Here is a 10,643-nt window from a genome sequence, read left to right as displayed (position 1 = left end):
GGGCACAAAATCCTTGTTGGTCTCCAAATTATTCAGAAAAGAGGAGGTCTGGAAAAATTTCCATGGTCCTTTTAGTAATACATCAACATATCACAGATGTCACATAAATGGGAAATCCAAACAAAGCAAAATAAAACTGAGTGCCAAATTGAGTTAGAGATAATCCAACTAAGAGACCATGAAACTATAAAAGAATATTTGATAAACCAAGACTTTTTTCTCTAAAAATACTCCATTTTACTAAAAAGGAAAAGGCATCAGGAAGAGAAATAGCTAGAGACTTAAAAAACATAAAATATGCTTTATTGTATTCATAAATATTCAATGTTTCTCCAAGTGACTAGAAAACAATGGTGCCAAAGTCAGGCTTAATAGCCATCAACTAGATTATGTGGAAAGACAAAGTTAGAGAGAATATGGGGAAAAAGGTATTGGGACAAAAAATCAATTTAAATATCCTTCTGGTGATACATCTGTCACTTTGCTACTTATTAATACACTGTTCTAAGAGTAAATAGCTCACATGCCAAATGTGTGCATATAGTGTAGCACAGTAAAATGGAAATTTTTGTAATAGTAAGGAGCATACTGTCAGGTAACTCACTCAAAGATATCAGCATCCACAAAAGTCTCTGTATCCTTCAGACTGCTCTTTTTTTTAATTCTTTATAGAAGTTATCATCTCTCCATAATAAATTCTAAACTTCCTTAAAATAAACCTGAACAAGGAAGGGGAAAAAAAACATTAACACAAATAAGTTTATTTCTATTGTCAAATCCTTTACACCAGAAAAAGTAAGTTGACCATGTTATATATGAAAATGGTGCTGTAATAGTTCTTTTCAAAGAAGGGACACAGATCCATAAGGTCATGGTAGCCTTAATTTTCAAGACCTTTAAAGAAACTCAAAGAGACAATATCATGACTGTACTAGCCAAACACTACATATCTGAAGTTTAGCGGTGATTTAATCTGATAGTAAAAAATCAGGAATAATGTCTTAGATTTATAAATATTAAGTCAAAATATACAACCAGTACAACTAATATAGGACTAGAATAATCATTCTAGTAATAATCATTGTAGAATTGGGTTTATTACCACTAGGATTCATAAAGTGTGACTTTTGGAAAAATACTTACTGGAAATAAAAAGGAGGACAGAGGTAGACCTCAATATCTGAATCTCCTTATTAATCACACATCCACACACAGCAACTTCTTCTAAATGTTCAGGCAAGCAGTTTACTCCACATAGTTTATTTTAACGTGTTGAGAGCCACTTGGACCTTAGTATCTCCTTCTTTTCTTTTTTCCTTTTAATTCGATGTTTTTATTTTCTTATGAATATGGTATCATTTATGTATGAAAAAGAAATATAAGAAAATAAATGTTCATTAAAACTTAAACTATTAATGTTTATATTCATATTTATACATTACAATATGTAATTTTATTCTAGAGAACATTGGATTTCTTTGACTAAAATCTCATGCACCTTCTGTTCTTGACATTATCTATATATTTTTTGAGGTAAAAATCATATAACATAAAATTAACCATTTTTAAAGTACAGGCAGTGGCATTTAGTACATTCACCATGTTGCGCATCAGCTTCATCTAATTTTAGAATATTTTTGTCAACTCCAAAGGAAACCTCATATACATAAAAGGAGTTAATCCACACTCCCCACTCTCCTCAGTCCTGGTCAATCATTAGTCTTTCTTCCTCTATTGATTTTCCTATTCTGGATATTTTATATCAATGGAATCATCTAAAAATGTGAACCTTTGTGTCTGGCTTAAGTTTTTTTGTTTGTTTTTTTGTTTTAATATATTTTTTATTTCTTTTTTGAGATGCATAGATCACACAAAATGTTACATTAAAATATATAGGAGGTTCCCATATACCCCACTCCCCACACCCCCCAATTTTCCACATCAACAACTTCTTTCATTAGTGTGGTACATTTACTGCATTTGATGGATACATTTTGGAGCACTGCTACACAACATGGATTATAATTTACATTGTAGTTTACACTCTCTCCCAGTCCATTCGGAAAGTTATGGCAGGATATAGAGTGCCTTGCTTTTGTCCCTGCAGTATTATTCAGGATGACTCCAAGTCCTGAAAATGCCCCATATCACACCTCCTTTTCCCTTTCCCTGCCTTCAGCAACTCCCATGGCCACCGTCTCCACATAAATGATATAATTTCTTCCATTGCTAAAGTCACAATAATTCTGTAGTAGAATACAGTAAGTCCACTCTAATCCACATTTTATTCCTCCATCTTGAGGGACCTGGGATGGCGATGCCCACTCCACCTCTCCATTGAGAGGGGACTTCAATCCCACAGAGCTGGTGAATGGGACTCTCGTGTCCACAGCTGTAGACTCAGTTCCTTGGTATGGTGGTTGTCTATCCTCACCTCCCTGTCAGCTGGTCTGGGTAAGTCCAACAAACTAGAGAGTAGGTGCTGCAACACCGCTGAGGCTTACAGCCCAGCTGACACATGGACAGCCCAGAGATTTAAGTCTCCTAAAAAGGACAGAAAAGGTATGTGTAGAGAAGTCATATCTGAGTCCAATTCCATCACACAGAAGGGTGAGTACGTCCTTCTTATTTCCTGACATAAGTTAACAGTTCAGGGTTCTAAGATGCTTTATGACATTCATAAAAGAAGTGAAGATACTGTCCTTCTGTCTCTACTAAGATCCATAGAAAGATCTTCCCTAACTACATAATTGAAATCCAGCTTTGTTCATGCCTCCCCCAGTTTATTTCTATGACTGCACTCACATTGTTATTCATTCAACAAATACTTGCTTAGCACATATTGCCCTCATTCTGTTAAAATTGTGAGTGTACTTGTTTAATGTTTGTTTCTCCCCACTAGACTGTAAGTTCTGAGCTGTTTTTATTTCCCATCCAATAGGTGCTTGATAAATATTTATCAACTATATGAAAGAATGAATGAATCTCTGAATTAATAGCTTATTTTTTTTACCTTCATGGGTAACCAGGTTTTGTGGGTTTTTTTACCTTTTTTTTTTAATGTTACATTAAAAAAATATGATGTCCCCATATACCCCCAAGCCCTTCACCCCACTCCTCCCACATCAACAACCTCTTTCCTCATTGTGGCACATTCATTGCAATTGGTAAATACATTTGGAGCACTGCTGCACCACATGGGTAGTGGTTTACATTGTAGTTTACATTCTCCCCCAGTCCACCCAGTGGGCCATGGCAGGACATACGATGTCCAGCATCTGTCCCTGAAGTACCACCCAGGACAACTCCAAGTCCTGAAAATGCCCCCACATCATATCTCTTCTTCCCTCTCTCTACCATCAGCAGCTACTGTGGCCACTTTCTCCACATTAATGCTATAATTTCTTTCATTACTAATCACAATAGTTCCATAGTAGAATATGAGTAAGTCCACTCTAATCCATACTCTATTCATCCAGCCTCTGGACCCTAGGATGGTTATGTCCACTCTCCCTCTATATCTAGAAGGGGCTTAGATTCCACATGGATGGTGGATGCAATTCTCCTGCTTGCAGTTGTAGGCACTCTTGGCTCCCTGGTGTAGTGGTTGACCTTCTTCACCTCCCTGTTAACTGGCCCAGGTAAGTCCCATAAACCAGATGTTAGGAGTTGCAAGTCTGTTGAGGCTCAGGACAGTTCAGAGATTCAGGTTTCCTGAGTATATACCAATGCCAGCGCCAACCACAGATCCGGTAAAAGTAACAAAAGGGGCATGTGTAGAAAGGTCATAGATGAGTCCAACTCCATCACACTCAGGAATACAAACTCCAAAGTAGGGCCAACTGACATGGCACTGAATTCCAGAGCCATCTGCCATGACTGTAAAACCTGTGGGTCTCTGTAGCCCTCAGGAGAATCAGTACCTGGGCTTCTATCTACTTTGGTAGGCAGGTTTTAAAACTTCTTTTCCTTCTCTGTTTACAAGCGTGAAGGAACAGAATGTGGGCAGGGACATATCCAACAGACTGCAGCCATCACCTCGTGGAACTTTTTTGTTTGTTTGTTTGTTTTTTCTAGAAGACTTTTTTATTGTGGTAACATATATATAAAACATAAAAATTGCCATTGTAACCATTTTTAAGTGTATGATACTAAATACCATTGGCTTTACACTTCGGATGGATTGTGTGCTTCATTAATATGCAACAATAAAATTGATTTATTCTTAAAAAATAATTAAAGCCACTGACTTGTACACTTAAATACTATTGTTTTTCACTAATTACTTAGCTGCTGATGTGTGTATACTTCACCTTCTCTACTAGACAATAAGCTTATTCAGAACCAGAATCATAGATGCTCAATACCTCCTTCCTCCTGTGACAAAGATGGAAGAAGGTTTTGGTGATCCAAAAGGACCCTCTACAACCCTTCTTTGCTTTGTTGATACAAAAAGATGACAACCTTGCAAGAGGTGAGACTTTCATGTTTAATTCCTATCATTTGTACTCAAGAATTTTAGCTTAAATATAGGGTTCTTCCCTTTCTATTCTGCAAAAATTGCTCAGCTGTGGGGATTTTTTTGTTTGTTTGTTTGGTTGGTTGGTTTCTTTGTCCTAGTGGATGTGGATACAAATTCAGATATACATTCGTAGATAATGCTAGATATGTAGATAATGTAGATAATGTTAGAGATTCTAAGTTTTGTTTTTCTACATCCACATATGGTTACCACACATCCTGTTTATCTGAAAAAAGTCCTAATTTTCCCAGAAGAGTGTATTCACATTTACTGATATTTACCTTGTGGTTGACTATCAACTAAACATAATTACTTTCCTGCTCTAACTTTTCTATATTCCATTATATTTCTTTTCCAGGAGTTACCTGGGTATATTATGTCTCTATATGGACACAACAATCTCCTTTAGGAAAATTAACCTCGTCATAACAAAACCATGTATCACTGGTGTCTAGCAGTTCCTTGTACAGTAGGAAGTTGATAAATGTTGGCTTCAATTAGATTTTTTAATTCCTACAAGTATCAACAGAGAATAAAGTTCCACCTATCTAAATGTTTAGTATGAACACATTTTTCACTGCAAATATGTTGTGAATACACATAAAAAATGTGCCATTAAATACAAATAAAAAATTATTAGGGTTTAAAATATTTTACAATTTATTGTCAAATTGCTGCAAGATTTTTGAACTGTGAAATTGCCTGCTCTTTTGCCAGGTTTACTATTGCAAGTCTTTGTGTTATGTTGAGGTGAAACAAAAGAAAGAGAAAAACACATAAATAAAGTGGCCATAATCACAATTCTTCCCCAAAAGAAACCTTAGAGATATTTTGTGGAGCCCTTAGGATTCATAAAACACATTCTGAAAACTAGAGTTTCAATCAGTAACTAGCTATAGCATTTTGAACTAAAGGTCAAATACATGAAAAAGACTTGAGATTCAGGAAGGGAAGGAGAAGAGTTGATTTCTTTTATTTGACAACCAATAAAAGAAAAACTGGAAATCAGAAACCTTTATGAAAGGGTAACTATTCATTTCTGAACACCTGAGAACTTCACATTCATTCCTGGGTCTACAAAAATTAAAAGGGATGTCATTTAACTAAATATGAACTATTTCCCTGTCTTTCCTGCCTCACCTTTAATATCCCAGTCTCCACTGCCGTTATATGTTGTCATGGCAACAAAATGTTATTTTCAATATGTTTTCATAGAAAACCTGTTCAGAGCACCTAATTTAAAAGTGGAGTACATTCAGCTGGTTGCAATCATGTATGACAGATTCTTCTACTTAAAAAAAAAAGTTCAATTGGTTATATTATTCTGCTGACTACTATTTTTCAACCCTTTTATAAGATAAAATAACTCAATTTCACAGACAATATCAGGAATAACTTCAACTCAAATATGCCAATGTATGACCCAAATAGTTGACTGGGATTTAGTTTTTGATTCCGCCATCAATATATTCACTTTTCCTACCTAGCATCCACACATTGTCTAAACTGTATCTTCTCAGGTATTCAGTGTTTTAATTTCTTAGTTTTCTTCCAATGTTAATATCAATATATATATAGAAAATCTGACTAATACAAAAAGTAGAGAGGAGAAAGGTATGCATAATGCCTCCAGCAGAAGCTCCTAGTTAAAATAAAATTGTATGAGTTTTATATATTCTTCTGCTCAAAAACTTTTAATTACACTCTTACCTTGCTTTCAAATCCCTCTTTATCTTTTTATCTTCATTTCCATGACCTACTTTCATGAACCAGCCAGAACCACCAACTGGGTGTGTTTTCTCACTTGGCCATGCTCATTTACAATTTTCCAGGTCTCTTCAAGGCCTATCTTTTTTACTATACCAACCTAATATTTGGCTCTTCTCTCAGGAAAAAAAAAGCCATTTCTGACCACTCTCTCTCCTTCCCTGAAAGGGTATAACTTACTCACTTAGTCCTTGAATAAAATCTATCTTGTGGAACTTTGAATACTATCATTTTTCATAAATTAGCTGCTTTCAAATGTGTATATTTTACCTTCTTAAGTAGAAGGTAAGTTCATTCAGAACCACAACTGTGTCTGGGCTCTCGTTCTCCAGACCAGCACCAATAGTGCCTATTTTATTGAATAAAGGGTCTTTTCATAGCCTTCAGAGTGAAAGTCTTGTTCCATTCCTGTCTTCTAGTGATGCACATTGATAACCCACTTTGCACCCATACATCATCAGTATATGGCAACAATTCTGGGACATATGGTGAAGAGATGTATTATTCCAGGCTTTTAATTGTCTAATCCTCTTTTTTCCTAGATATTGCTTAAATGTTACAAACAGTCAGCTACTTAATGAGTGGTCCATCAAAGAAAACCTTAGCACACACTCATAATGTGCACAAGGAGTGCTCTGAAGAGGGCTTAAAAGACCAGGAAACACATGCCTGGGAAAACAGGTGTAGATGCTTTCAAGCTGCTCTCCTCCTTACCACAGACCATTCCGTCTTGAGGTTTCATGAGCAGGTAAGAAGAAAGTATTCTATACTTGTTTCCTTTTCCTTCATACTTAAGGAAGTCACCTGATATCCTTCCAGAAACATGACTATGTAAGCAAATAACCCCCTACGGGAAATAATCTACATTAAGCTAGCAAACGCCTACTTTCTACCTCAAAGGGATACTCTGAAGGCAATCAGAGTAGAAGTAAAGCATTCAAATGAGGACACATTTTTATTTTCTCATGAGTAACTTCTTTATTTTCTTTAAAGCACAAAAAAATGAGGCATGACTGGCTTTTTTGTACTTATATTAATGTTAGCAATCAACAAAGAGACTTGGGCATGGCAAATTTCTTTCTTTATTGCAGAATTTAAAACAGTGAATGCTGTACTGATTCATTGTGTGAATAGTATAAGTTGGAATATCATTTCCTCAGTATATCACAGAAGAACAAAAACATGCATTCTGCATTATACATTTCTTTAAAAATTGCAGTTGAACTATAGACAGTGATTTATTGACTGAAACTTCTCAATCTTGATAGATTTATTGTTTAGAGTGACAGTGTAAAGTAATAAATAATCAAATTTTGAATACGGAATCTTTTCAGTGGCACTTTGGAGGAGCAGGAAAAGGAATGCATAAAGTCTTAACAGAAGCAGCCCAACCATTAGGAAATACGGCCAATTTGTCTCAGTTTTAAAAAAAGATAGTACAAAATATTAGGGTTGGTGTTTTTGTAAAATATTAGCATGTTAGTGAAACTCTTAAAGTTAACCTCAGACCCAATAAGTTCCCCTAATTGGAAACACTAAAATTTATTTGGCCCTCTCTTTCTTAGAAGAATAATTAATAATAATTGTAGTGAATACTATGTGCCAGGCACTGTTCTGAGAGCTTTACATATATTTACTCATACCATCCTCATAAAAACCCTATGACACTATTGTTGTCCCCATTTCTGAAGATGAAAAAAACGAGGCTCAAAGGCATTAAGTAACTTGTCCAAATCACACATGGCTAAGGGGGAAACAACTGGAATATGAAACTTGGCATTCAGGCCCTGGCTTCTGTGCTCTTAAACACGGTATCATACCACCTCTCCAGAGTGCTAAGAGGTGGCAAGACTGGCGTCTCCACTGGCCACAATTTCCTAAGACAAAGTGGATTTTTTCCCACCCCACATACCTAAACCTTCACCCATGATACAAGCATTTGTCAATGCTAACAATAGGAAGCCAATGTTTCCCAAAGGTGATTGAAATGATTTCAGGTTTTATATATATATTCATATATATATTTAGTTTTAACTTATGCATTTATTTTTATGTGCACTAAGAAATGAACACCATTAGCACATCACGTGATTTTATGGTTATTAACTGCAGAAACAAAACTAATAAGTAGTGAGTAATTGAGGTAATTTTAAAGAAAAATTGGTAAATAATACGACTGGTGGTAAACAAATAGGGTAGAAATTACAAAGACGGCATGTAACTGACAGAAGCTGGCTAAACTTTGGCATCAATAGTGCTTTTCTCTCTGAGCTAAATTTTTACATAGACTGGTCTGGAATGACTCAGTAAAAGTAAGGCAGTATTATTATAGCTGTGTTATGGCGTGGCAAGCTGTGATGGTTAGGTTAATGTGTCAACTTGGCTAGGTAATGGTGTCCAGTTGTTTGGTCAAGCAAGCACTGTGCTAACTCTAATACGAGGGAATTTCATAGACTTCAGTCATCAGTGAGTTGATTGCATAGATAGCTGTTACTTCTATAATCAACTGAGGAGACTGCCATCAGCAATGTGATCTTATCCAATCAGTTGAGGCTTTTCAAGAAGTGATTTCAGCAGTCAGAAAGAGAATTCCCATCTCTACTTCAGCCAGCCAGTTTCTCCTGGGGAATTCATGGAGGACTTTCATCAGAGTTTCTGGCTTGCAGTCTGCCCTGTGGAATTTGGACTCATGTATCCACATGGTCACATGAGAAAATCTTATAAAATCTCACATTATTTACAGATGCCTCCTGTTGGTTCTGTTTCCCTAGAGAACACTGACTAATGCACCAGCCTTTCCCAACAATTTCTTACACAAAACTGAAAGGAGTATAAACTGCCAACGTCAGTTCCCACAGCGACTGTTATACCTAGGACAGCTAACAAGGCAATCTTACCCCTTATCAAGCCATGACCTTTCAACTAGAACTCCATGTGAAGGACAGTGGGACTCAAGTCTCCTCTGTCCCCATTAGAAGGATCGGGCTTTTCCATAAGCAGCAGAAGTAAAAGTGAGGGTAGATGCAAAGAAGTAGAGAACTGTGACATTTAGTAGTTGCAGAAGGAAAAACACTCAGAGCTAAGTGTATTAAGCATCATAGAGATTTTAGCTAGACTTGATCTGCCCAATAACTGAGAAGAAAGCACTGCTGTCTTTTATAAATAAGGAAACCAAGGTTCATAAAGCTAGCAGGGAGTAGAACTGGGCTTCTCTGATTCTGAAGCTGGAAGGACTTTACTGCATTTTGTGGTAAGACTGAAGAAGTGAAGCAATACACGGGGAATGAAATAAAGCTGACGGAGACCTTGAAAAACATATTTCAAGTCCCCACTTTCATAGATTAAAAAATGCAGTAAAACAGAGCCACATAGTGATGAACCTAGAACTATAATGCAGACATTCAAATAGCCAATTCAGTGCTCTTTCTAGATCCCTTTTCAGAAAAGCTTGGACATTCACTGGTAGAAGGTAGAGCTGGAGAATGGGACATGTTTGGATTAGCTCCAATAGAAGCACTACTTATGCCAACTCATACAGTTAGCATACGACCAGCGGCACACAGCCATGGAAATAATGTCTGCTGAATAGGTTATGAAATAAATGCTGCTATGCAGGGCACTCTCCAAGCAGTGCCGTTTCATGATGCTGGAACCAAAACATCCAGCACTTTAGTGGCCTGGCAGGGAAAAGAGCTGACATTTGCCTTATCAAAATCTTTATTAGAAATAATGCTAATTGATACTTTTTTAAATTCCAAAGCTGAGTAAAAGTGTTTCTTCAAAAGCAAGCTACAACATATTCTCCCCAGTGGACTGTAATATCACCAAATTAAAGGACCATTATTGACTTCATATTCCTATGGTGTCTTGTCTATGGTTGGGGCTACATAAATGTTTGGTGAATTGAATTAAACTCATTTTAAAGGTTGAAACACCTGTGTACGAAAAAATGGAGATCATCTAAGTAGGAGTGAAAGAAAAATTACAAAATAAAAAGCGCTTGTATTTCCTACAGTAAGCTGTTAGTATTTATCAGTATTTATCGTCTTTTATAGCCATCTTTTGAGAAAGTCATTAGCATAAAAATAAATTTGGTCAATAATGACAAAAATTATACCAAAATTATTATAATTATGATTGCTCAATGATTCATAGTCATATATTTTACCTTTTTGTAGGGTATTTTAATGCTTACTGCAGCTACGGAGACATATTAACCTACCTTTTATCTCCAGAGAATCTTCTTTACTCAAGCTATTTATTTCTAAGTTGCTACTAGACATAACAACTTTTCTGTCATGTTAATTTTTTGAATTTATTACTCTTTCCCATACTTTGTTCCTCTTTCAATATT

Source organism: Dasypus novemcinctus, chromosome 4 (genome assembly GCF_030445035.2).
Source record: "Dasypus novemcinctus isolate mDasNov1 chromosome 4, mDasNov1.1.hap2, whole genome shotgun sequence".
NCBI lineage: Eukaryota > Metazoa > Chordata > Mammalia > Cingulata > Dasypodidae > Dasypus > Dasypus novemcinctus.
The sequence above is the reverse complement of the archived record's forward strand: the minus strand, read 5'-3'. Positions refer to the sequence as shown.